The sequence below is a fragment of the Erythrolamprus reginae genome, chromosome 6, assembly GCF_031021105.1.
Source record: "Erythrolamprus reginae isolate rEryReg1 chromosome 6, rEryReg1.hap1, whole genome shotgun sequence".
Classification (NCBI taxonomy): Eukaryota; Metazoa; Chordata; class Lepidosauria; order Squamata; family Dipsadidae; genus Erythrolamprus; species Erythrolamprus reginae.
The window spans coordinates 37,318,130-37,343,479 of record NC_091955.1 but is presented as its reverse complement, the minus strand read 5'-3'; the positions used below and the strand labels follow the sequence as shown (position 1 = coordinate 37,343,479).

At 42.8% G+C, this 25,350-nt stretch overlaps 1 protein-coding gene across 4 annotated transcripts in view; it reads right to left on the bottom strand.

Moving 5' to 3' along the window:
• CNTN1 (contactin 1) overlaps window positions 1-25,350 on the bottom strand; it is a 760,044-nt gene that overhangs the window by 588,933 nt on the left and 145,761 nt on the right. The window contains exon 1 of one of the 4 annotated variants that reach the window (XM_070755543.1): window positions 16,379-16,406. The exons of the other annotated variants lie outside the window; for them this stretch is intronic. The gene's annotated coding sequence lies outside the window, so the exon portion shown is untranslated. Of the gene's footprint in view, window positions 1-16,378; window positions 16,407-25,350 lie in introns of those variants that run through there. 4 annotated transcript variants of the gene reach the window in all.

Here is a 25,350-nt window from a genome sequence, read left to right as displayed (position 1 = left end):
TCTTTATACCCCCTTGCAACCCTCTGGAATGGCAGTGGCAGGACATGTGGCCACCTTTTCTCTTGCCTTGCAATCTTTGAGACTGTGGATCCTAAAGATGGTGCTGTGGCATCAAGAGAGGTTGGTACAGGCAGGCCAACACAGCAGTAGTGATGGCCTTAGTGTGCAGGAGTGAAGCACAACTTGCCTTTGCACGGCCCAGCCTTCATCCTGGTACATTTGTACCAGCTGGTCATGGCCAAGGCAATCCTTTGTTAGGAGCTGGAAGGCACGGCTGGAGTCAGTTTTGCTATCCATTGCTGCTATGAATCTCAAATAAAACTGAGAATGAACGCTTGTGTTGCAGCCAATCTGGGTGCTAGCGGCCTACAAACTCCATCGTTTTCCTAGAAACCTAATTGAAGTTTTGCTTGCTGAGGCACCAGGACTCATGATGGGGTCCTTCATGTACTTAGCATGGCCACCTATTAGCTCCAGGACCACCCTCTACTTCAGCAAGTGATGCCCAAAGTTTGTTCAGGCTCCTTGAAAAATTGAGTTTGCAGGAGGCTGATCTAGGAGCTGGCTACAACACAAACATTCATTCTCAGCCTTAAGATTCCTAACTGCAATGAGTAGTAAAGCTAGATCCGTCCCCCTGATCCAGCATCTGCAAAGCGGGGTAGAGAGAAACAGTCCCATTGCCAAGGTATATGTGGGGAAGAAATTCCAACTTCAGCCTCCTGGTGCAGCACCAGGCTTTGGGCAAAGGCTGGGGGGAAGGACCTCTGGCATTGTCCTCCATTGCTGAATGTTGTTTGCCATACTCCTTTTCCCACCAACCTGTCCTTATATACTGCCAAGGTGTGGCTAAATGTCCCATAGATCTAATCAACGCCAATAACCCCTTCTAGACAAATATTCATGTCTGGATCTGATCCTTATTCTTGCACCTAATAGGGGGTCCTGATCCTCAAAGTCCCCATCATCCTCTGACTCAGAAAATACCCTAATTAGGGGCTCTACGGTCTCTGGTGGTTCCTCAGTCTCTCACTCTCACTCTCAGACTCATATGGTAAGAACACTGGCCTGCAATGCCAGTACTCCTCCATCTCCTGGTCCTCGGAATTGAGCTGGACCACAGAGGAAAGCCAGGTAAATGGGTGAGCGAGGGCACCTGCAGCATGCTCTAGCACATACACTTTCCCTCAGCCCCCTTCTTTTGGAGGGTGCTGATCGACTTCCCTCCAGCTTCTCTGCCTCTCCTCTCACCCAATTAGTCAGCCTGCCAGCAAGAGATGAGTGAGTGGGATTTTTTGTATGACAGGCATTTCCCACTGAAACAGCACACTGCATTTGCAATGGGGGGAGGTGTTTGGGGAAGGCAGCAGGGCATGGCATAGGAGCAGTCTTCAAGCCATGGTTTTTTGTGGGACAGAGAGTCTCCCTCTAGTTATATAGGCAGAAGCATGCTTCCCATTTCAATAGCTCCCCGTAGGGAAAATATTTTTTTTAAAAAAATCATTGCTCAAGCCAGGCTGCCAGGCTACTGACAGAACTTCTGTGTCCTGGATGGACCCACCACACCACCCACAATTGTGTATCCACTGTCAGCAGATGGTTTGTACAAAATGAGAGGCTTTGTCTGTCCTGGACAGTAGAGCTACATCTCGCATTAGTGCTGAGAAGCTGAGGAAAAGGCATTGTCTGCTTGCCAAAGTCTTTCTGACAGCCTCAACTGCAGCAGAGAGGAGAATGTCAAGTGTCCCTAGCCCCTAATTCTCCTTAAGCATTGCCAAATGTGGAACAGCACTGACAGATTTTCTAAGCCTAAAGCAGAGAGGGAGGGAAGGAGGGTGGGAGAGAGATATCCAATCAAATCTCTATGTGGGAGAGGGAAGGAGAGAGAGAGAGAGAGGGCTTCTTGGGGGTGCATTTTGGAGAAGTGCTAAAAGGGCCATGAGACTGGGATTAAATTCCAAATGAAATTGGGTCTCCAGGTAAGGAGACATGAAGAGCATTCAACTGCAGGTTTCTATAAATCTTATTAAAAGCAACGTCTAGATGCAGCTCTTTATTTCATTAGTCCAGAGGGAGCAAAAGAGAGGGTCCCAATAAGGGTCTTATCTATTTAGCTCAGGGATAACAGAATGACAGAATTGAGAGGGACTTTGGAGGTCTTCTAGTCAAACCCCCTGCTCAAGGCAGGAAAACAGAATGCCAAATCTGAACGGAGGGCCTGGAAAAGGTGTCAGAATAATGCTTACAAGGGAATTTGGAGGGGACCCTATACCATTTTAGAGAAACGGCTGTCCAGTTTCTTCTTGAAAACCTCTAGTGTTGGAACACCCAGAATTTCTGGAGACAAGAAGTTTCACTGGTTAACTGTTCTCACTGTCAGGAAATTTCTCCTTAGGTTGCTTCTCTCTTTGTTCAGTTTCTACCCATTGCTTCTTGTTTTGCCTTCTGCTGCTTTGGAAAATACATTGACCCACTTCTTTCTAGCAGCCCCTCAACATCCTGTTTTATGACCTGCCTATCATACTCTTGGACAAAGAATGTGAGCCATTTCCTGCTTTCAATAGTCCATGAAAGTACATGTGTAGTATCTAGATGCAGATAATAAAGTCGAAAAAAGTCAACAACATTTTTACAGAACTATAGATACACTGAGGCTGGTTGAGATCGGGTGTGACAAGGAGGAGCTAGGAGGGGAGGCGCTGGGAAAAGCACCCATTGACATGAGTAATTTCAACTTGGCTATGTCCACCCAGTCAAATGACCAGTGCTCCTCCTTGCCGCCTCAGAGTCCCTCTCTCTTTTTTTTAAAGCCTTAAAGTTTTGGATTTTTTTTATTCCTCTCACCTCACCTTCTTCCTTTGGCAGCGACTGTCCTCCTCTTCTTCCTCCTCCTCCTCCTCCCACCCAAATTTTGAGCTTTTATTTCTTTCCTAATGGGTTTGCATGCATTATTTGCTTTTACATTGATTCCTATGGGAAAAATTGCTTCTTCTTAAGAATGTTTCTAGTTAAGAACTTGGTCACGGAATGAATTAAGTTCTTAAGTAGAGGTACCACTGTATACTATAATTAAAGTACTTGAATGTGCAGAATAAACAAAATAAACAAAAATGACTTACGATTTACAGGATAAAAACAAATTAGACTTCTACACAGCCTGGGGAAAAATGGTATGAATGGCTCAAACAAAACAAATTCTTTAAAAATCTGAAAAAAGAACAACCGAGCTTTTCACCCTCCAACCTGAAATGAAGACAAATTACAGTTCAGAATGACGAAAAATAAGCAAACCAGAGGCTAAACTATAAGATATCGGCCACTAGTGGACAATGCACAGAAAATCAAAGAATTATATGAGATTAAATTAAATGACATTAATTAAATTAAAACAATCTTAAAATAAAACAAAATATAGAAATAAGATGTACCTGATATAGAAAACGTAACACAAAGTCTCACATTGCAGAAGTCAACGGTATGGTTGACAGTTATGTCCTTTATATTGTGCAATCAGTTTGAATTTACAGAGGTTGGGGAAAGAGCAACTGCCAGAGGACTGTGAGTTTGAATAAGAAGAGGAGGAGAAAGGAGGGAAATTGCCATTCTCCAATCAGTTTGAATTTACAGAGGCTGGGGAAAAGCAACTGGCTTAGAACTATGAGTTTGAGTAAGAGAGAGTAGGAGAAATGTAGTGAATCATATAACTGAACACTCAAACCTACCCAACCAGGATACAGCTCTCCCACCACACTTCAACTCATCTTGCAAAATACATACACACACCCTACAAAAGAACCTAACAAACTAAAAGCACAACTTCTCTCATTCTACTCTCCCACACCCACCTTGCAACCACCCAGACACATGGAAGACAAACCAACCACACACAATGATAAGGAAGGAAGTGATTTCATGGCGATTTTTCTCTAGGTTTTCTATTTTTCCTCAAGAACCAATCCCCCCAGAGGATGAAAACGGATGGACATGTGTCACACAAAAAAGGAAAAACAAACCAAATAAAAAACTGCTACCAATTCCAACCCTCCCACTTCCACTGTTTACAAGCAACAAATACCTAGGACTCCTAACACCAGAGAGCCCACAGATAATTGACAAAGAATAACCAGAAAGAAAGCACAATAAAACAGTGCCACCAGGTGCCACCGCAACCAAGAAAGAGACTCCCCCACACTAACCCAATCAAAAGGAAAATGAGAGTGCTGGTGATTGGTGACTTAATTCTCAGGGTAATTGAACCTACCATCTGCAGACAAGACAATTAAACCAGAGAGGTGTGCTGCCTCCATGGAGCTAAAATCTCTGACATAACGTAAAACCTAACCAAAATAATAAAACCCACAGATTACAACCCCCTACTGGTGATCCATAAGGGAACAAATGACACAGGAAAAGACTTGCAATAATGAGAGACTAGGACTATAGGTGTACAGGTTTTTTTTTTCTTCCATCCTACCCACAAGAGGATGACACCCAGCCAGAGAACACAAAATCCCACAAATAAACTATTGGCTAAGGAGATGGTGTCACCAAAATAACTTTGGTTTCCTCGACCTCACCCTACAAAATCTCCAAGAAGGACTTCTAGCAAGGGTCGGGCTACACCTCACTAGAGCTGGGAAGAACCTTCTAGGAAACCGACTAGGCCATCTTATCAGGAGGGCTTTAAACAAGGACCAATAGGGGTGGGTGACCAAATGAAGAGACTGAATAACGAAGAAAATAAGGAAGGGGAACAAGTCAAGCCCACAAATCTACTGCAGGATAAAAAATGTCCACCCAGAATCAGACACAAACAACTAAAATGAGTGTTGACTCACCTGATACGCTCTTTCTCTTGGTAAGGGAGTCGCCAGTCAGGATGGGTTGTACTCACTTGTCAGAGGTGTGTCCGAGTCATGAAAAATATAAATATGCTAGTACCGCCCACAGGCCCAGTTTTGATGATGAAGTGAAAACGTTGACTCGTAGTGGCAGCACAACCTAGACTCCTAAATTGTCTAAACAAAATTTTTTGAACTATATACAGTGTTCCCTCGATTTCCGCGGGGGATGCGTTCCGAGACCGCCCGCGAAAGTCGCATTTCTGCGAAGTAGAGATGCGAAAGTAAATACACCATTTTTGGCTATGGACAGTATCACAAGCCTTCCCTTAACCCTTTAAACCCCTAAATTACCATTTCCCATTCCCTTAACAACCATTTACTCACCATTATTACTGGTACTCACCATTGAATAAGGCACTTAGTGATCCTGATATTTATAAACATAATTATTTATTAACAATATTTTTTTTTTTAATTTGCAAAAATTATTAGTTTGGCGATGACATATGACGTCATCGGGTAGGAAAAACCGTGGTATAGGAAAAAAACCTGCGAAGTATTTTTTTAATTAATATTTTTTGAAAAACCGTGGTATAGGTTATTCTCTCTGGAGGGGGAAGTCGCCAGTCAGGATGGGACATGTCAAAGTTATTGTCCTGAGGGAGGGATTACCCCACGTGCTCTACTATCCTTTGAAGGACCCTTCTGACAAAGGCAGCTTGCATCAAAGCAAATTTGTCGACCTTGTAGTGACAAATGAAAGGAGTGAGGGAGGTCCAGGTAGCTGCCCTGCATAGTTCCTCCAATGGGCATTGAGTGGCCCAAGCCGCTGAGGTGGCTGCACTCCTAGTGGAGTGAGCAGTGATGCCCAGAGGTCTCTGAATGCTTTCTATGTCATAGGCCTTGGCGATGGCACCCCTTATCCATTGACCAATGGTAGAGGAGGAGGCTTTGAGGCCAATCTTTTGAGGCGAGAAGAAGACAAACAGCGCCTCAGTTCGTCTGATAGGCTGTGTTCGTTTGAGATAAATACAGAATGCTCTCTTAACGTCTAGTGTGTGCCATCTATGTTCTGATGGGTGAGATGGCTGGGCACAGAAGGTGGGCAAGATGATGTCTTGGCTTCTATGAAAGGTTGAGTTGATTTTGGGAATAAAAGATGGATCAGGACGGAGGACTACTCTATCCTGGTGGGAAAGGCATAGATCTTCTCTGACTGATAAGGCTGCTAGCTCGGAGATTCATATGGCTGTGGTGATGGCTATAAGAAATGCTACCTTGAGAGAAAGGAAGCGAAGAGAGGCCTCCCATACAAGTTCGTAGGGCGGCTCTGTCAGGGAATGCAGGGAGATCCCAAGTGGGAAATTGATGGATGACAGGGGGGTGGACGTTAGAGACACACCTGAGGAATCTGGATACTAGGGGAATGTGAGCAAGTGAGGTCCAGTTGTCGCAAGCAATGATGGAGGAGAGGGCTGCAGTTTGTCAGCGGATGGTGTTTGTAGACAGTCCTTTATCCAGGCTGTTTCAGGAATCTGAGGACCTTAGAAAGAGAGATGTGAATGGGACAGAGTCCTTGCGAGTTTCACCAGGAACAAAAGGTCCGCCAAGTTGAGGAGTAGATGTGCTCCCTGGATGGTTTTCGTGCTTTGTGGATGTAGTCAATAACTTCATTGTCGAAATCCTGGCTCCTCAGGACGCTCCGCTCAAAAGCCAGGTGGTCAAGTGGCACCAACCTGGATCCGGGTGGAGAGAAGCTGTGGTTCCACTGGAACATGCCATGGTTCCGCTGCCGACAAGATCTTTAAGACTGCAAACCAGGGTTGCCTGGGCCAGAAAGGAGCTATCAGGATGACCCCCACTTGTTCCTCCAGGATTCTGTGGATGACCTGGGGAAGGATTGGGGGGGGGAAAGGCATAGAGCAATCCCCTCAGCCAGGGCAATGAAGGTCCCCAGGAGGGAAAGCGGGAGAGAAAGCAGGGGAGCTGTTTGTTGTGAGGAGAGGCAAATAGATCCACCAGTGGTTTGCTGAACCTGTTCAATATCCGGTGGAAGACTTCCATTGTGCCTGGTCCACTGTTGTCCTGCTGAGTGCATCTGCTTGAATGTTGTTTGTTCCCGAGATGTGTTCTGATTGGAGAGAGGTTAAATGTCTCTCCGCCCAAAGGCCGATTCTCTTGGCTTCTGACATCAGGGTCTTGGATCAGGTGCCATCTTGCCGGTTGTTGTGGGCCTTGGTGGCCATATTGTCGGTCCTGATAAGGACATCCTGTCCCATTATGGGATGATTGAAACTCTTGAGGGCTAGAAAGACTAGCCAGTTGATTTGAGCAGGAAGCTTGATTTGAGTTCCAAAGGCCTTGAGCTTGCTGGTTGTGGCAGTGGGCTCCCCAACCCGACAGACTGGCATTTGTGGTGATTGTTATGGTTGGGGAGGCTCGATACAAGGTGCCTTCTTCAATCGCTCTGAACTTCCACCACACGAGGGATCTTCTGACCTGTGAGGGAAGATGGGTTCATCTTGGAAGATGCGCCTGACCCAACTTTTGGAAGGGGAGGAGAAACCACTGGAGGTCTCGGGAGTGAATCTGGCCCAGGGAACTATGGAGAAACTGTATACCATCTTCCCAAGTAAGGAGGAGGGAAGAGGGGGGGGAAGGATCGCCCTGGACTTGAGAGACCAACTCCCTAATACTGTTTATCTGCTCAGGGGAAAGAGTGACTAGACCCTCGGAAGAGTTTATGATTGTGCCCAAATGAAGGATGGAAGTGGAAGGAGTGAGTTGGCTTTTTTGGAAGTTAACTGAAAAGCCGTGGGCTGATAGGACTTCGGTCATGATCTGGAGGTGGGCCTTAGCCTGGTTAAAGGAGCTGGCTAACACAAGAATGTCGTCTAGATAGAACTGGACTCAGATGGGAATGGATCTGAGGTGGGCTGCTAAGACAGACAGGACCTTCGTGAAAACACGAGGGGCTGAGGAAAGGCCGAAGGGAAGAGCTCAATATTGGAAATGCTTGCCCGCATAAGAGAAGCGGAGAAACCTGCAGTGTTCCCCAGCAAACGGAATGTGGAGGTACGCCTCCGTTAAATCTAGGGAGGACATAAAGTCGCCCTTTCTGATTCAAGCTAAGATGGTCTTCAGGATGTGCATCTTGAATTTATGGTATTTCAAAAAGAAATTAAGGCGTTTTAAATCCAAGATTGCTCACCAACCTCCGAAGGACTTAGGGACAGTAAACAAAATAGAATAAAAATCCTGTCCTAGAAAATCAGGAGGGACAGGCTGGATGTCCAGGATGTCCAGGAGGTGTTGGATAGTCTGTTCCATGAGGGCCCTTTTGGAGGGGTTCCTAGATTCAGAACAGGAGATAAAGAAAGAGGGAGGCATGGAGATGAATTCTAAGTGTAAGCCGTGGGTAACGATGTTGAGGACCCAGAGATATGAGCAGGTGGAGGTTCAATGGGAGGCAAATTTGGCCAGGTGGCAGCCTATTGGGACTGAAGACAGTTCAGGAGGAGGGAATCTACCACCTACCTCTTTGTCCTTGGCGATTTCCGGTGGACCCCTGAAAGGGTCGCTTGGTCCCTCTACTTCTTGAAGTCTTGTCTTGGGCATTGTGCATCTTGTAATTCGACTGAGATGGACCCTTGTAGTAGGAGAACGATTGGTCTGTCTGACGAAAGGGTCGGCAAAAATACAGGGAAGGATGTTGGATGGTCTTCTTTTGGCTCGAACGTAAGATCTTCTTCCTGTCCTTTGAGTCAATGAGAAAGGGCTCGAGGACGTCACCAAAGAGGCTTTTTCCCTTGTACTCTGCCAATGCGAATCGCCACTTGTGCTTGATGTCTACCTGCCATTTCTTGACCCAGGTCATCCTCCTTGCCACCACTGAGGAGGCCATGGTTTTGGCTGCAAACGTGGAAGTGTAGAGGGTCAAGTCAGATAGCAATTGGCAGGAGGCAAATAGCTTGTTCAAAGTCTGCTGAGCCGTAATGTCAGAGGCTGAAATATGCTCCTGTAATTGTCTAATATAGATCAGCATGGTTCTGGCAAAGAAGGAGGATGAAGATGCTCCTTTAATTGCCCAAGCTGAGGCTTGGTGGGTTTTCTGTAGGACCTGGTTAATCTTTCGGTCCTCTGCCTTCAGAAGCTCATCTGCTTTTCCTGGAAGGGTCTCTGAAGAGTGCAAGGCTGGGACTGGGATGTCCACTGCTGGAGATTCCAGAAAAGATGAGAGCTTTGAAGCTGAATTGAAGAATCTTTTTTCTAAGCTGGAAGGAGCAGGACCTGCCCCGGGATTCAGGCATTGTTTCATGACGGTTTCTACAAAGAAGGGAGGAGCCGGCACAACATTCTGTTCCTCCATATAAGGTATGAACAGGGTTTCCACCTGCGTAGCTGAAGGTTGAACCTGAGCTGGAGGGGCTGTCAGGCCTGCTGCGGTTCGAGCCTTCAACAATATGGTGGAGAACAGCTCCATCAGAAACAAAGCTGCTGATATGGGTAAGGCTGGGGTAGCTCCTTCGTTTCCTGAGAGCCCAGCATTAACCTCCTCTGGGGTTTCCTTGTCAGAAGAATCCGAGTCTTCGTTGGAAGAGTCGGACCAGGACCCCTGAATGGGTCTTAAAGACAGGGAGGGTTGAAGTAGAGGGGCCACTGGGGGGCCTCTGCTGGTCTAGGAGGCAGGACAGACATCAGGTTGCTGATACTGGAGGCCATGCTACTTTGGACTGCTGACTCGATCCACTTCTGTACGGCTACAGGGTCGAAGACCGGAGGAGAGACAAGAGAAGCTTCTTGCTGATGGGGAGGTTGTGATGTCTGCTGCATTTATCCTGTAGGGGGAACCGGAGGAGCAATCAGGATAGTAGGAGAAAGAGGAATTTGGGGTCTAGGGATTGCCAAGTTGGGGTTTTGATTAGGTAGGCCCGCTGGACCCCAGATGATGGCAGCTAGTGGGGGGTTAGCCCCCGATGGGGTAGCGGGAGAGGAAGCCGGTTCCGGATTCCTGGCTGGAGAAGGAGAGAGGGCCCTAGCCGCTCTTTCATTAATGCGCTGAAGGGTTCGGTCTCTGTGCTTCTCTGCTCTGGAGGACTGAGCGATTGGATTACTCTCAGGAATAGTAGAGATGGTGTCAGGATCTTCCTGGAGAGGCCTATTGGTTTTCTTGTTTCTCTCCCCCCCGCCCCGCCTTGGAATTATCTGCCATGTAGGCAAGAGGAGATTGGAAGGGAGGGGAAAAGGAGTGAACACTCCCCTGTGGTCAATCTGTAAGGTGGTAAGGGGAGAATTGAATAAAGACTGTTTGTCTATTTGAATCTTACCCTTTGGTACTACTCTCAAATTTAGGCCTAGCTCAATTGTACCAGGAGGCCCAGAAGGGGAAACTCCTGTAGTATAAATGATATTGTTTATTCTCCTTTTTTAAGCCAGAGGCTTAGGCGTCCCAAGAGGCCTGAAAGAGGACTGAAGCCCTAGGGTAGGCCCAAGGAGGGGCCAGAGGTCTCAGCTGGTCAAGGCCTGAATCAAATAACTCTGGGACTGCTCCGATGGTCAAGTTATAAAACCCTAAAGGGGGTTCTTTTCCTCCTGGGGAGAGCAACTGGGCCCAGGAATGGCAGGAAGGCAAGAGGCTTCCCTTAGGCTGAATGAGGGCCTATTAAGAAAATTGCCAGGAGACCCTGTAATTAGGAGCGGGCCCGCGCCTGCTGCGCCACCAGCAATTAGGGCCAATATCGGGCCTAACTTAGGGTGTTGGTGCAGCGCTAAAAAAACTACAGCGGCATTTTAAGGAGCTGGAATTTAAGCCTGCGTCATGGCTCGCTACAGGTAAGAGCGATCGGCTCCTTATCAGGCCAATCGCAGGCCGGCCTTGCGCAGCACCACTACGCGATTCAGAAGAAAAGGCCTGGTATTAGAAAGGGGTGCCACCGAAGCTGTAACCAGCCCCGGGGTGTGAGGATTCAGTGAGGGCTCGCACGTCCACTAGGAGGGACACTGGCAACAGGGATCCCTCTGTAACCAGCAGGGATCCCTCACCTGGCTTAGGGCTTGCCTGCGAGAAGCAATTGAAGTAGAAGGGACGTTGGATGAAAGTGACCATGTCATCTGAAAATACAATATATTGCAATCACTAACTGCTGGACCCAACACCACTATATTCCCAGACTTCAGAAAAGTGCACTTCAATAAATTCAGAAACAATCTGGGAACGATCTCCTGGAAGGAAGTTCTAAAGGATAAATCCACACAGGAAGCTTGGGAGGCCCTAAAAAACACAAACATAGATGCCCAAAACAACATAATCCCTATGAAAAACAAGAACACTAAACAAGAACACTAAAAAGAAACCAACAAGGCTAAACAAAGACCTCACCAATAACCTAAAAGGTAAAAAAAGTCAAATGCAAAAAATTGAAAGGACACATAACCAAGGCAGAATTCCAACAAACAGCCAGAATCTGCAACCAAAAAATAAGAACAGCAAAGGCCCAACACGAACAATATCTTGCAATGAAAGTCAATGACAAAAAAAGCTTCTTCCAGCACATAAACAACGAGAAGAAAATCAAGGAAACAGTTGCTACACTAAAAAATGAAGACCGTAAAGAAACTGCAGATAACAGAAGCAAATCACAGCTGCTCAATGCCTATTTCGCATCAGTTTTCACACAAAAAGGAACCACCAACCAACTAATCTGCAACACAGCTGCAAAAAACAGCCATGGAACTGAACTCAACATAAATAAAAACATAAAAAGGGACCACTTGTGGGATCTCAATGAGTACAAATTGCCAGCAGCAGACAGACTATACCCCAGAGTCCTAAAAGAACTGGCAGACATCATCGGGGAACCACTACTCTTTATCTACCAACACAGGAGAGCTACCGGAAGATTGAAAACGAGCCGATGTAGCACCCATCCACAAAAAAGGAAAAAAGACAGACCCATGAAACTAAAGACCAATAAGTCTGATTTCTATACCTGGAAAAATACTGGAAAAAATAATTTAAAAACAGCTTTGCCACTACTTAGAAACAAACAAGATAATAAACTAACAGCCAACATGGGTTTGTCAGAAACAAATCATGCCAAACCAATCTCATATCATTTTCAACACCATAACCAAATCAGTAGACCAACGCAATGCTGTAGACCCAATATACTTGGACTTCAGTAAAACTTTTGATAAAGTAGATCACAATATCCTAATCCACAAATTAGGAAAAAATGGGGTAGATTATGTAGATGGATAAACAGATGGCTGACCAACCTCATCCAACGAGTTGTCCTCAATGGCTCCAAATCCACATGGAAGGAGCTAGGCAGGAGCAACCAGGTTCAGTCCTGGACCCTGTGCTCTCCAACATTTTCACTAATAACCGATATGAGTGAATAGAGGGGGAACTAATCAAATTTGCAGATGACACCAAGCTGGCGGGGGTAGCCAACACCCTAGAGGATAGACTCAAAATACAAAAGGACCTAGATAGATTAACACTGTGTGCCCAAACTAACAAAATGATGTTCAACATCAAGAAAAGTAAAGTCCTTCACCTAGGTAAAAAAAATCCTAGACATGCACACTGTTCCCTCTAATTTTTTTTCTGTAGGGGCGGAACAGTATAATGTCTGAGCAGCACATTTTCATGCCTAGGCGTGGTTCGGTTAGAAACAAAAGGGGGTCACGTGACCTCAGGACACACAGCAATAGTCATAAATATAAAATGGCAGACAGGTTTTGATCCAGCGATCATCAGGCTGCTGCGAAGGTCCTAAGTGTGAAAAAGGGGCAAAAGCCACTTTTTTCAGGGCCGTTGCAACTTTGAACAGTCAGTAAATGAACCGATATAAGCCGAAGACAACCTGCCTTCCCCCCTAGATGTTTTCTGTGGCGCTTCAAAATGGACTCCTGATCTGCTTCTAAAAGAGTGCACTGGTCAGACAGATAATCCTTGACTTCTGTTCTGACCCCAGTGGAGGCCAACATTTCTATCTGCCGAGTAAGACGGTTATTAAGTGAGTTCTGCCTCACTTTACCACCTTTCTTGCCACAGTTGTTAAGTGAATCCCTGCAGTTACTTGTCAGAAGATCCCAAAAGATGTTCACATAACCCTGGGACATTGCCATTATCATAACTATGTTGTCAAGTGTCCAAAGTTTGATCCAATAACCCCTTTATTTTTCTAACAAAGTCCTTCCGTCCTAGAAGGAAGAATAGAAAGAATAAAATGGAAAAAAGAATTAAAAGGGGATACAAAACAATAAAAAAAGAAAAGAGTTCAGTTCAAAATTCTGCTCAAATTAAAGAAATTGGAGTTTGAGAAGGGTTGATTAAACTTGGAGTATTGTTTTGTTTGCTCTTTTTTAACTTTAATTATTTTTTCTATTTAGATATATGAATTTAGGAATTGCTGATTTGTTTTAATAAAGTTAGAAGTATTGATTACTATAATAAGATATGTAGGTGATACTGATTTGGATTAATGCATAAATGGAATTGAATTTAGAATTGTTGGGGAGATTAATGATATTAATGATTTTTAATTGATTGAAAATAGAGAATATTTAGAATTTTTTTCCTTTTCTCAAATTGGCTAAAATTTAAGATTAATAATTAAGTAAGAAATGTAGATAAGTATTAATTGGCTAAATGTTAGATGGGTTGAAATAATTTTTAAATTTGGGATTAGGTAAATGTGCTATTTAGAGGGGGGAAGAAGTCTGAAATTCGTATACTTTTATGTTTTGTTTTTATTTTTTTTGTTAACATCTGATTGGCTATACAGTGATCCCCCGCTCGTTGCGAGGGTTCCGTTCCAGGACCCCCCGCAACGAGCGGGTTTTCACGAAGTAGCGCTGCGGAAGTAAAAACACCATATGCGCATGTGCAGATGGTGTTTTTACTTCCGCAGCGCTAGCGAGGAGCCGAAGATTGGGGGCGGGGCGGCTGTTTTAAAACATCGCCGCCGGCATGGGGGGCTTGCCAGCACCCCCCGGACCCCCAACCCAGGTTTGGGGGGCTGCTAGGAAGCCCCCCATGCCGGCGGCGACGTTTTAAAACAGCCGCGCCGCCCCCAATCTTCGGCTCCTCGCTAGCGGGCAGGCAGGCGGCGGACAAGCCGTTCGCTGGCGCCGCTCGCTCGCGCTTCCCAGCTGAGTCCTGAAGCAAATTCGCTTCAGGACTCAGGTGGGAAGCGGCGAGAATGAACGGCGTGGGCGCGGGACGCGCGAGCGGGCGGCGGACAAGCCGTTCGCTAGCGCTCGCTCTCGCCGCTTTCCACCTGAGTCCTGAAGCGAATTCGCTTCAGGACTCATGTGGGAAGCGGCGAGAATGAACGGCGTGGGCGCGGGACACGCGAGCGGGCGGCGGACAAGCCGTTCGCTAGCGCTCGCTCTCGCCGCTTTCCACCTGAGTCCTGAAGCAAATTCGCTTCAGGACTCAGGTGGGAAGCGGCGAGAATGAACGGCGTGGGCGGGCGAAGGGCGGGCGGCAGCGAGGAGTTTGCGTGGGCGGTGGGGAAACTCCTTGCTGATGCCCGCCGCTCGCCCTCCCGCCAGCAAGAGGGGGAAGACCCAGGGAAGCCGCCCAGCAGCTGATCTGCCGGGCGCCATCTACGCATGCGTGCCCATAGAAAAAAAAGGGCACGCATGCGCAGATGGTGTTTTGACTTCCGGGTTCAAAAATCGCAAATTACCCTGTTCGCAATGGTCGGGGACGCAATAACCGGGGGATCACTGTAGAAGGTTTTCTTGGTTTATAGAAAAATGTATGAACAAAGAAGGAAGCACTTTGGCATAATGGTTAATAAGTTAGAAATATAATTGGTGGTGTACTTTTTGAAGGAATATTAAGGAGGGAATTTAATTAAAAGAAAAGTATGTAACTGGATGACAAAATTAGAAAAAAAACCTTTTTGCAACTTTTTTGATTATTGATATTAGTTACTAACAAAATACCACATTTTATTCATGGAAAATGTACCATCTAATTTATTATTTGAATGTATGTTGAGAGAATTTTTTTTAAAAAATTACACACGCACACACAAAAAAGTCCTTCCTTCCTCCATCCCTCCATTCATTTCTTCCTTCCTTCTTCCCTCCATTTCTCCTTCTTTTCTTCCGTCCTTCCCTACTCTCCACTTCTCTCTTCCCTCTCCCTCTTTTTTTCTTCTCTCCCCTTCTCTCTCATTTGTTTCTTTTTCCTCTCCCTCATTCTTTCCCTCCATCATTTTCTCATTTTTCTTTCTCTTTTTCTCTCTCACATTCCCTCCCCCTCTCACTCCTCCCCTCTTCCCCTCTGCCTCCATCTCTGTATGAGCCAATAGGGAGGGAAGGGGGGATGGTATTTCTTCCAAATTCCTGGCTTGAGGAAAGTCTAAAAGCCCAAGAACTGGCAGAAGGCTTACATTTAATAGACTTTGAGCAGCTGAAGAAAAAAAGCAGTGCACTTTCCCCTCCTTAAGAGAGCCCTTGGGGCTTACCAAGTGCCCTTCTCCCAGTCGGAACCCTTCGGCAATTGCCACCCCTCTTCTCTTCTCCCTCCGCCCCAGTGAGGTAGCCGCTTCCCCACCCCCGGCATATTCTGCCAGCAACAAAGATTAACAGCCCTTCACAAAAGGCAACTGCTTTAACCCTTCCTGCCCCAGCACCCGATTCGAGGCAGTGCAGCCTCGCTCGCCTCGCAGAGCGCTTGGCTGAAAATCCGAGATACCCGGCGCCCTCTCAGACCTGTTCCGGCATGTGCTTTTCTAAACTCCCCGTCGGGCACGTACCCCGAAGGTGACGATCCAAAGGGGCAGCAGCAGGGCGCGTGAAGTGGGAGTCCGCCCGACTGAACAAAAGCAGCCCCAGCTGCAATGGCCGCTACACCTCTCACGCTCCTTGGCTCTGGTCAGTCGGCTACCGGTCCGGTCTACTACCTCTGCGAGGCAGTTGGAAACTGCTGCGTGGAGGTCTGTAAACACGTGCGTGGCTGCGCATCCGCGCAGCTTAGAGGGAACACTGGATACGCATAGAGACTGGGAGGAACCTAACTTAGCAGTAGTGACTGTGAAAGAGATCTTGGAGTCTTGGTAGATAACATGCCAGCAATGTGCAGCAGCGGCTAAAAAAGCCAACACAATCAAAATGGTAATTCTTCCAAAACTATTGTACCTTTTTCAAACAATCCCAACTAATTTAAATAGAAAATATTTCAAAACATTGAATAAAATTATAACAAATTTTGTATGGGCAAGGAAAAGGCCAAGAATTAGACTGTCTTATCTACAGGATAATAGGATCCATGGGGGTTTTGGACTCCTTGACTTTCAACTCTACCACCAAGCAGCAATAACAGTTTGGCTCAAGGAATGGATAACTCTGAAGGATAAAAGACTTCTCCTGCTTGAAGGACACGATTTACATCTAGGTTTGCACACATTTCTCATGGATGGAAAAGATAAAATATTTACTTATTTTAAAACACATAAAATTAGAAATGTCATAAATGAGATATGGACAAAAAGAACCGTTGTACCTACCTGAACAGTCTTCTCGATGCACTGGAAGGAGAGTCCAACATGGGTAATTTACCAATCCTATTGAGTTAAAAATTTACATATTAATTAAGTACTGCCCCCTTGTAGTCCCCATGAGCTCAGTTTAAAAAACGAAGACAATGTAAGAAGGATAACCAAATTTTATTGTCAACAACCATATAACTTAACTGAACCCAAAACTCCGGCGTCCCTGAACTATAACAGTGCCGGGTGGGTTTGGACTCTTCTTCCAGTGCATCGAGAAGACAGTTCAGGTAGGTACAATGGTTCTTCTCCACTGCACTTGGAAGGAGAGTCCATCATGGGATTAAGGCCCATGGGAGGGAGAAGGTCGTGTCAGGGTCATCAGAGGAGAACACACTCGTAGAACTCGTCTACCAAATGCTGCCTCCGCTGAAGCAAGGAGTCCAATTTATAATGATGGATAAATGTTGAAGGAGCTGCCCAGGTCGCTGCTCGGCAAATGTCCTCGATGGATGCCTGTGTTGACCATGCAGCTGACGTAGCCACACTCTGAGTCGAGTGGGCTGTGCTTCCCAATGGCGGAACCTGGGCACTTGCTTTGTAAACCTCAATAATGCAGTCTCGAAGCCAACGGCTGATGGATTTTGAGGACACTCCAAGTCCCATCTTATGATGTGAAAAGACTTTCTGAATGGCTCAGACCTCCTAATGTAAATCTTCAGTGCTTGCCTGACATCAATTTTGTGCCAGTTTAGCTCCGTCGGGTGGTTACCATGCGTGCAGAAATCCGGAAGTACTAGTTCCTGTTTCCTGTGGAAAGTAGTATTCACCTTTGGTATAAAGGTGGGATCCAGTCTTAATACAACTCTATCCAGATAGATGATACAAAGATCCAGTCGAATAGATAGTGCCGATAGTTCTGACACTCTGCGTGCTAACGTTATTGCCACAAGAAAGGCTGTCTTAATGGATAGCAAACGAAGTGAGATTGATCTCAGGGGCTCGAACAGAGGCTTCGTCAGTGACCTGAGTACTAGGGAAAGATCCCATGACGGGAACCTACGAACTGGCGGGGAATGTTTGTTAGAGGCGCCTCGTATGAAATCCCTCACCCATGGGTGATAGGCTAACGAGCATGCCTCTGATACCTGTATCATGGTTGAAAGAGCCATCACTTGTCTTTTCAAAGTATTAGGAGCCAAGCCTCGCTCCATTCCCGCTTGTAGGAATTCCAAGACGGGAATCACCGATGCCTCTCTAGGGTTAAGTTGATGTTTGTCACAAAACTCACAGAAAGCCACCCATGTCGCCTGGTATATTCTGGAGGTTGATGGACGTCACGCGGCCTGCATCGTGGCGATTACCTTCTCCGGTAAATGAAGGTGTCTTAGTCTGCTCCTCTCAAGTGCCAGACAGTCAGTTGAAGCCACTAGGGATCTGGATGTCATAGGATTCCCTGGCTGAGGGAAATGTCCTGATCTGGGATTCTCCACGGAGGTGATACTGATAGTGCCACAAGGTCTGAGAACCACAGGCGTCGTGGCCAGTTCCGCCTGTTCCTGCAGAATTTTGTCCACTACTCTTTGCATGAGGCTTGTTGGAGGGAAGGCATATAGAAATCCGGGAGGACAAGGGGATAGTAGAGCGTTGACTCTTTCTGCTCCCGGCTCTGGAAAGCGTGTGTAGAATCTTAGAAGCTGAGCATTTTGGTGGCTTGCAAAGAGATCCACCAGTGAAATCCCGAATCTGTGGATTATTTGCTGAAATAGTTCTGGATCCAATCTCTGAGGGATCCAGGGTAGCTCTGCTCAGCCAGTCCACTTGAGTATTGCTGGTTCCGGCAATATGCTCTGCTGTCAATGATGCTAGGTGAGATTCAGCTCATTCGAAAAGGTTGGTAGTTTCTTTCATGAGACAGTGTGACCTCGTGCCCCCCTGGTGGTTCAGATGGGTTCTGGTCGCGACATTGTCTGTTAACACCAACACGTGTCTGCCCTGAACTAGATGAGAAAATGATTGGAGGGCCAGGAACATTTCCCTGAGTTCTAGGAAGTTGATATTGACCGGTGATAGGTCTTCTGCAGACCAGAGGCCTTGGGTCATGTGAGGTCCAATGTGAGCACCCCATCCCAAAAGTCTGGCATCCATTATAAGGATGACACGATCTTGTATGTGGAATAGACAGCCCCTACATAGTGCTTGGGATGTCCACCACTTCAAGGACTCTCTGACCTCTCAAGGCACGTGGACCCACTTGTGAGAATGACTCACTTTGATCTTTTGTGTGGGAAGTAGAAACCATTGAAGAGTCTGGATGTGATGTCTGGCCTACAGTACGATGCCTATGGCAGACACCGGGGTCCCCAATATTTTGGAGAGCAATGGTAGAGGGACCCACCTTTGGTGATGAATGCTGCAAATCAATTGGTGTATGTTGTTCTGTCTCTCTGGAGAGAGCGATATGGTGCCTGAAAGCGTGTTTATGATGGACCCCAGGTGTAATAATCTGGTAGTGGGAGAAATTTGCCTTTTTTCCTTGTTGATGGTAAAGCTGTGAGCCTCCAGTGTCTGTATGGTTACTGCCAGGTCTTCCCTCGCCTTTGACGGGGACCTGGACAGTATAATTATGTCGTCCAAATAGGCCATCAACCGGATGGATTGAACTCGGAGATTGGCGGTCAATACGTCTAAAGGTTTTGTAAAGGTCCAGGGTGCCGATGACAGGCCAAATGGCATGGCCTTGTACTGGTAGTGACTACAAGGGGGCGGTACTTAATTAATATGTAAATTTTTAACTCAGTCTCTTCCAATAGGATTGGTAAATTACCCCTGTTGGACTCTCCTTCCAAGTGCAGTGGAGAATTAAAAACCAGCACTACCTTCAAATTCCTGGATGGTTTTCACTAATTTAAGCCATAATGCATCCTAACACAATTGATACTAAAAAATTAATTACCTATTATGACTTACTAAATGAAAGAGGAGAATTAAAAACAAATATACAATTAGATAGCGAAGGAATTAAAATTGATTGGTGGCCACTAATGCAAATAAAAGCAAAATATGAAGAAGATAATAGGAAAAGAGGAATGTTAAAAAAGAAATCAGAGTTGGATTTGATAATATTAGGTAAAAAGAAATGATTACTAGAATATACAACTTTTTGTTAAAACACAAAACGCAGAGCTATAATTTAAAAGGAAATATTCAAAGTTGGCATAAAAACTTTGAATACGACATCGATCCAGATAAATGGGATACAATTTGGAACAAGAATTATAAACTAACCAAATCGGTCGCCTACAAAGAAAATATCTATAAAATGTACTGTAGGTGGCATCTCCCCCCAGCACGGCTGGCACAAATGTATCCCCTACTAAAGCCAAATTGCTGGAGATGTAACGAAAAAGCAGGGACCTATTTTCACATATGTTGGACCTGCCCACAAATTAGGAAATTCTGGAATAAAATACATAATTGGATAGAGGAACTGACTAAAACTCAAATTAACAAAAAACCCGAAACATTTTTATTAGGCATTATAGATCAGAAGATGGGAAAGAAACAATACTATTTAAACGTTACATATTTTGACAGCAGCTAGAATTTCAATTGCACAATATTGGAAACATAAAGACCTCCCAGATGATTCTATGTTAGTTAAAAAAATTATGGACTGTGCCGAAGTTGATATGATGACACATAAAATAAATAATAAAGAAGACTCCGAATATTATAAGACTTGGAACGACTTTTACAAATGGTTAAAAACAAGAAAAAAATAAAAATGAGATATTTATATGAAATAGATAATATATATGCAAAAAGGAATAAATTTTTATAATTATTTAAAAAAATTGAGATAAATTATGAATGATTTGATATACTAGAAATATATTATTATACCTATGATGGATTTTAATCGGTTGAAAGCACAACAAAATAGTGAATTAAGTGAATAACCGAAACCAGTTTTTTCATATTACCGTCTGTATTAGCCGTGGAATATATTCATTATAAGATGTTCTTGATAGATATGTATCAAATGATTAACTAATCGATTTTTTGTTTTGTTTGTTTCGTTTTGTACATATATATGTTGTATTCTTTAAAAAAAAATTAATTGGTTTATTTACTAAATTAACAACAAACAAAAAATACTTTAAAAAAACCGTGCCCAACACCAATAAAAACCCACCACCATTTAAGGGGTTATATTATTTACAATAAGTTTCAATTTCTTCCTTAGCTTCAGTTTACATTTCTTTACATACAAAAAGTGATTGGAATTTATTTTTCACATTGTCGTCATAAATTCTACTTAAGATATAATTTTTCACCTTATTCCATCGTGCCATCAGCTTCTCCAATTTATTTTCATCAAAGTTATTTAATCTTATTTCCATAATTTCAAAGTGGATGTGGTCCACCATGTACCAGTACCAATTCTGGATTGTCCATTTATTGCTATCTTTCCACCTAATACCACTACTGCTTGAGCGCTTTCCAAAGCTGCTGTTTTGATTTCTTTAAATTCTCGTAATTCCCCATATTTAACTAGTATTGCTAATTCTTTTGTAATTATCCAATTAACGTTTAGCATATTATTTATTTCATTCTGTACTTCCTTCCAAAATTTTTGAACTTCAACACATTCCCAGAGCATATGCATAAAAACTCCTTTTATTTGGCAACCATACCAGCAATTTCCTTTCCCTTTCCTCTGGAAGTGTGCTAGTTTTACTGGCATGAAATACCATTTATGTAAAATTTTCCTTCTCATTTCTCTAAGTCTTGTATTCTTTATCTTATGTATATTTTCTACTACTTCTTCCATCTCGCTTTCATTAATCCGTAATTCATTTTGCCAATATCTTGTTAGGCCTTTAATCACTTCCTCTTCCACTTGTAATAACATGCTATAAATATTACTAGCCTGTCCTTTTGAATCATTAATCTTTTCTTTTAATATTTTCTCTAGACAGTTTTCTTCTCTCAAAAATGCTTCTTTATTCTCACTTTTATTTAAATATTTACATATTGCATTAATCTGCAACCATTTTTGTTGGCCCAACCACCATTCGAAGCGAGTTCTATTAACTCTTCCGTCTGTCTCATATAATTGTTCTATTCTCATTATACCTTTATCATTTAATTCCTTTATAACTCTACCTAGGTTAACATCATTATTTATATTCAAAACATGCAACGTTGATAATTTTGAAATCCTATGTGCTAATTTCCTTTGCCATTTTGACCAAATATCTAAGGCTGCTTTCAAGGGATCGGCTAAGCTATTGATTTTTATTTTACTCCATTTTTTAAATAAGATCTCTTTATTTTTAATATTATTAATCTCCCTTTCAAGTTTCACCCACTTCTTTTCTGTCAATAATTGTAATTCCATTAATCTTTCTATTTGAAATGCTTCTCTATATAATTCTAAACTCGGGCACCCCAAATCCTCCATCTTTTTCTCTGGCAATCAGCCATCGTTTCCTTGTTCTAGGTTTTTTGTTTCCTTCAATCCAAAAGTTCATTTTGTTATCCCATTCTCTTAATTTTGCTCCTGGAAAGGTACCTGGTAAAACTTGGAATAAATACATCATTTTTTGAATAATCATCATTTTAAGAGCTCTTATTTTTGCCATTTTTCTCAAACTCTTATCTTTCCACTTTTTAATTTGCTTTTGCATTTTTTTCCATATTAAATTGTAATTTACCTCAGCAATTTTATTTGGGTTTTTGAATAACCAAATTCCTAAATATTTCATTTTTTTACATCCTAGTTTCAATCCTGAAATTTTTTGTATCTCGATTTACTCTTTAGGACCTTTATTTAAACAAATTATTTCTGATTTCTCAATATTAATTGAAAGACCTGATTGGTCTTTAAATTCCTGAAGTAAAACCATTATTTTTTTCATCATTTCAATGGGGGTTTCAGACAATATTATGGCATCGTCTGCAAAAAGATTTAATTTCAATTCAAGTTTTCCAATTTGGTAACCCTTCCAGTCCTTATCATTTCTAATTTTATTTGCCAGAACCTCGATTTCCATTGCGAACAACATGGGGGGTAGTGGGCATCCCTGCTTAGTTTCATTTTGAATATTAACTTTCTCTGTTCTATTTCCATTTACCCTAATGTAGGCCGTATTATCCTTATAAATTTCTCTTATCATTTGACAGAAATTTTCTCCCATATTTAATTCTTTACAAAGTTGAAACAGGTAATGATGATTAACTTTATCAAAAGCTTTATACACATCTAACTTTAAGATGCATAATTTCTTTTTGGTGTAGCACATTAACAACATTTCTAATTGGTTCATAAATTTTCCTTCCTTTAACAAATCCATATTGGTCTTCACCAATTATTTTTGGTAAGATACTCTCTATCCTATTTGCTATAATTTTCATAAATATTTTATAATCCTGATTTAATAAACTGATGGGGCGATAGGATCCCGGATCTAACAAATCCCGATCTGGTTTTGGGATAGTAAGAATTTCGGATGTCTTCCATCACTGTGGAATATTAAAGGTTTGAAGTATGTTATTAAATAATTTTTCCAATTACGGTAATAAGTGAATCACATAAGTCTTATAATATTCCCCTATAAATCCATCTGGGCCTGGAGCTTTAGGTTTCAAACCATTAATAACTCTAATAATTTCATCATTTGTTATTTTCCCATTTAATATTTGTTTGTCTTATTCGATTAGTTTCTCCTTAACCTCTATGTTTTGCAGAATGACTTGATCTTTTTTATATAAATTTTCATAAAACTCTTTCATTATTTTTTGCAATTCATCATTACTACGTTTTATTATACCTTTTTTATCCTTTAATGCAGAGATGCAAGATTTTTCTTTTCGTTTTTTAAATAATTTGCCATTTGTTTCATTGATTTATTCCCCATCCCATAATTTTCTGCTTTACAATCAATCTCATTTTATTCCATTGCTGCTCATCCATAAGTATCAGTTGCTTCTTTTTAATTTTTAATAAATTATTCCACTCCCTATTTCTTGTGATTCTCAATCTTTCTTGCGTTAACTCTATTTCTTTAATTAGCTTTTTTCTTTCTACTTCCCATCTTTTTTTAATATAAATTTCAGTACTAATACAATTCCCTCTCATAAAGGCCTTATGTGCATCCCAAATTATTGATTGCTTCATATTTCCCGTATCATTTATTTTAAAATATTCAGTCAATTCTTTTTGGAGTTTCAATTTATCTTCTTCTCTTACTGACACAAGAGGATTATATCTCCATATTTTTTGTTTATTATTTAAATCAATAATTTTGTTTATTATTTAAATAAATTGTGCCTAGCTGAATAAAACGTAGCTCTATTTGTCGCTTCGGCATGAAGATCCAACATACCTAATTTATTTAAAGGCAAATTATTTTTTTTCGTTTCCCTGCTGTCAATTCAATGTTAAAATCACCTGCCAGAATCACTGTGCCTTCTGCAAAGTTATTCAATTTACGCTTTGTATTTAATATATATTGCTTTGTATTTGCATTTGGGGCATAAATTACTGCTAATGTTATTACCTTATTATTCATTTTTCCTTTAATAAACAACATCCTTCCCTCCTTGTCCCTTTTAGTCTGAATTGGTTCAAAGGGAACTCTTTGGTGTATTAATATCGCTACTCCTCTGCTTTTAGTATTTCCGCTAGATTCATATATCCAACCCCAGTCATTATAATTAATTAATTTATCTTCTCTTTTCCTCCCTTTATGTGTTTCTGATAAAAATAAGAAATCTACTTTTTTGTCTCTAGCCAATTTCATGATTCTATAACGTTTATTCCGTGACAACATTCCATTCACATTTAATTGCATCAAAATCCTTTCACCCATTCCTTTCAGATATATTTCTCTCCTCTGTAAAGCGAAGCATATTGGAAGATTCTTCATTTGTAGTTTTAAACCCACACCCAAGTGCCCCTCCCTCAACATTCCTCCAAGGGGGAATCAATGGAAAAAAACTCCATTGGCTCCGAGAGGCACCCATGGCTTTGCTATCCCTCTAAGGACGCTCTAAAAAATTACCCATTTAAGTAACAAATAGTAACCCTCAAACCCCCCCCCTCTATTCCTTCATTTCCCCTTATTAAGTATTGAAAGGAAAGAGAATACCCAAAAAGCTAATCAGCTGGGAACAACAATGCCAATTATACAATCCAGTTCTTATTTCTTTCTTTGACACGTAGCTCACCCCTCCTCCTTCTTTCCCTTCTCTCGGAGTAAAGCTAGTTCCTTTTCTAGTACAACGATTCTCTCCTCCTTCGCAGACTCTTGGCTGGTAGAATCTCCTGTTGATAAATCACAAATGAAATCTCCTGTTCCTCCTCCCCCATCAGCTCCACTTATCTCCTTTGTTGATGTTGCCTGCTGATTTATATCCGGATTTATTCCCAACTGTCAAAGCATTTTCATTCCCTCCTCCAGAGAACTTGCCAAATACGTTTTGGTACCTTTAAAGACCAGAATCGTAGCTGGGTGTTTCCACGTAAAACGAACACTGTTCTGAAAAAGCAAATTCGCAACAGGTCTCATCTGATTTCTTGCCAGCAGTGTTTGAGCAGACAGATCTTTCAAGACACGGACAGGAGAGCCTTTGTAATGGAGATTAGAAGTTTGTTTAAGCTCTCTAAAACTTCAGCAGCCCTCTGCTCCAAGGCAAATCTTACAACAATGTCTCTTTGATTGTCTGAGTTCCGAGGACCGTGGACCCAATGAACTCTTTCAAATTCACCCAAATCGACTTTAATTTTGTTTTCTAGGAGCCATTGGTAAATCAATTGAATTAAATTCTTATTTTCAGCAAAATCCTGTTTACATCCCCTCAAACGTAAGTTTGATCTTCTTTGCCGGTCTTCTAAATTGTTTATACGCTGCTCTTGTTTTTTTCTGTCTGCCTCAAGTCTCGAGATCCTTGCCTCCTGATCTTTAGATTGGTCTTTTAAT